The sequence below is a fragment of the Aegilops tauschii genome, chromosome 1 (assembly GCF_002575655.3).
Source record: "Aegilops tauschii subsp. strangulata cultivar AL8/78 chromosome 1, Aet v6.0, whole genome shotgun sequence".
Lineage (NCBI taxonomy): Eukaryota > Viridiplantae > Streptophyta > Magnoliopsida > Poales > Poaceae > Aegilops > Aegilops tauschii.
In genome coordinates this window covers 409,973,430-409,976,424 of record NC_053035.3, presented here as the reverse complement: position 1 = coordinate 409,976,424, position 2,995 = coordinate 409,973,430, and positions in this window count along the sequence as shown.

Genomic DNA, 2,995 nt, shown 5'->3' with positions numbered 1-2,995 from the left:
TCCTGTCAACTCTCTAAATAGATATAAGTGAAGCAAGAGAGTTTAATTCTTTCTACAAAAGATATGCCCACGCTCTAACAAATATAAGTGAAGGAAAAGAGCATTCTACAAATGGTGGTTTTCTATGTGAAGAGAAACAGGCAATCCAAACTTCAAATGATATAAGTGAAGCACATGAAGCATTCTATAAAGCCATACTCAAAAAATATAAGTGAAGTGCAATGAGCATTCTATAAATCAACCATGGACTATCTCATACCAGCATGGTGCATAAAATAAAAGTGAAAACTAATGCAAAAGACGCTCCAAGATTTGCACATATCACATGAACGAAACGAAACCGAAAACATACGATACTTGTTGAAGAAAGATGGGATGCCTTCCGGGGCATCCCCAAGCTTAGACGCTTGAGTCTCCTTGAATATTTACTTGGGGTGCGTTGGGCATCCCCAAGCTTGAGCTCTTTCCTCTCCTCCTTCTACTCATATCAAGACCTCCTCGATCTTCGAACGCTTCATCCACACAAAACTCAACAAAAAGCTTGGTAAGATCCGTTAGTATAATAAAGCAAATCACTACTCTAAGTACTGTTGCAAACCAATTAATATTTTTTTGCATTTTAGCTACTGTAATATAACTTTTCCATGGCTTAATCCACTGATAGAAATCGATAGTTTCATCAAAACAAGCAAACAATGCATCAAAAACAGAATCTGTCTTAAACAGGACAGTCTGTAGTAATCTGAACATTCACCAGACTTCTGGTACTCCAAAAACTCTGAAAAAATTAGGAAAAATAAACAATTTGTATAGAAAGACAGTGCAAAAATTTTCAGAACCGTTTGACGTTCCAGTAAAAATGTAAAATCGCGCACTACAGCCAAAGTTTCTGTTTTGCACCGCACAAACCAACAAGCTATGTAAACATCCTAAAGGAAAATCTTGGCACATTATTTTTGTTTTTAAACTTTATAAAAGCACACAACAGAAATAAATGACTCTCTAAAACTTCCGGGTTGTCTCCCTGGCAGCGCTTTCTTTAAAGCCATTAAGCTAGGCATATAGTGCCCAAGTAATGGATCCACCCGGATCCCAAGGTATATGAAAGCCAATTTTAATTAACAATGATTTGTGATTTAGTAGTGAGCACAAAGTAACATATATCATGCAACAACGAAGTCTAGCTCTCTTCCTATGCATCGGCATGTCATAAAAGAACAATTCATGCACACATAGTAAAGCCCAATGCATAGTATAAACAATTTCTTGCAATTTTATCATATTGGAAACATGGAGAGGCGGAGATGTAGTTCCTCTCTCATAATAATTGCAAATAGGAGCAGCAAGCACATGCATATTATATCTATCAAAATCATCATGTGTAGTAGTGAAACACAACCCATCAATATAATCCTTAATAAGGGCAAACTTCTCCGATATAGTGTAGTCGGGAGAATTCAAAAAGATAATAGGACTATCATGCGTGGGTGCAATAGCAACAATTTCATGTTTAACATAAGGAATTATAGAAAGTTCATCTCCATAAGCATAATTCATATTGGCATCTTGGCCACAAGCATAACAAGCATCATAAAAAAGGGATATTTCAAAAGAATCAACGGGATCATAACAATCATCATAGCAATCATCCTTCGGTAAGCACGAAGGGAAATTAAAAAATGTATGAGTTGGAGAGTTACTCTCATTAGAAGGTGGGCATGGGTAGCTAATCCGATCTTCCTCCTTTTGTTCTTCGCTCTCCTCATCATCTTTTTCATCCAATGAGCCCACAGTTTCATCAATTCCTTCTTCCATAGACTCCTGCAAAATATTAGTCTATTCTCGGAGAGCGGAGACTTTCTCAATAAATTCATCAATATCATAATTGTATTTATAATTCTCATAGCAATATTTAAGGATAGCTAAATTTTCAGGTCTATAAACTGAATCATCAAAATCTTCGAACTATTTAAACAAAGATTCAATTTCACAAGCACCCTTAAAAGCAACAAATTCTTCTATTCGTTCCACATCATAGTAATTATATATACCATTAGCATAAGAAGTTAAGGTTTCATTATCATTAAATTTGCATGAAAAGGGAAGGTGTGGAGCCTTCATCCTAGAGCAACAAGTATAATCATATCTCAAGCATAGTTGCCTAGCATACCAATACAACATATAAATTTGATCCCATAATAGTTTCCCTTTTTGAGTCAAGCGATAATCCCTAAAGTATTCACGTTGATCCAGCATGTCTCCCATAACATAATTGAATGGGGTTTTCTCAGGATTATTAAAGTAGTACACAATATCTTTCACATAATGAGCATTGAGGGTTTTAGGAGGTTCCCCATCTCCATGAGTAGCAAGTAAACCTATTTTTTTGGTATTTCGTGTTCCATATCCATAACTAAAGATAGAGAACAACTTAAAACAACAAATAAAAATTATTTAGTGATAAAGCAAACAAGCACACACGAGAATATTCACCCCATGCTATTGCTCCCCGACAACGGCGCCATAAAAAGGTCTTGATAACCCACAAGTATGGGGGATCAATTGGAGTGTCGAACCCAACGGGGAGCTAAGGTAGAACAAATATTCCCTCAAGTTTTATCGACCACCGATACAACTCTACGCACGCTTGACGTTCGCTTTACCTAGAACAAGTATAAAACTAGAAGTACTTTGTAGGTATAACGGGATAGGTTTGCAAGAATATAAAGAGCACGTAAATAAAAACTAGGGGCTGTTTAAGTAAAGAAGCAATACAGTTAGTATAGCGAGTGTGGATAAGTGGTGGTAGGAGTTGCGAGATTGTCCCTAAGCAATTGACTACTTTACTAGACCGATAGCAAGTTTTATGTGGGAGAGGCCACTGCTAGCATGTCATCCCTGACTTGGAATTCTATGCACTTATGATTGGAACTATTAGCAAGCATCCGCAACTACTAACATTCATTAAGGTAAGACCCAACCATAACATTAAGAT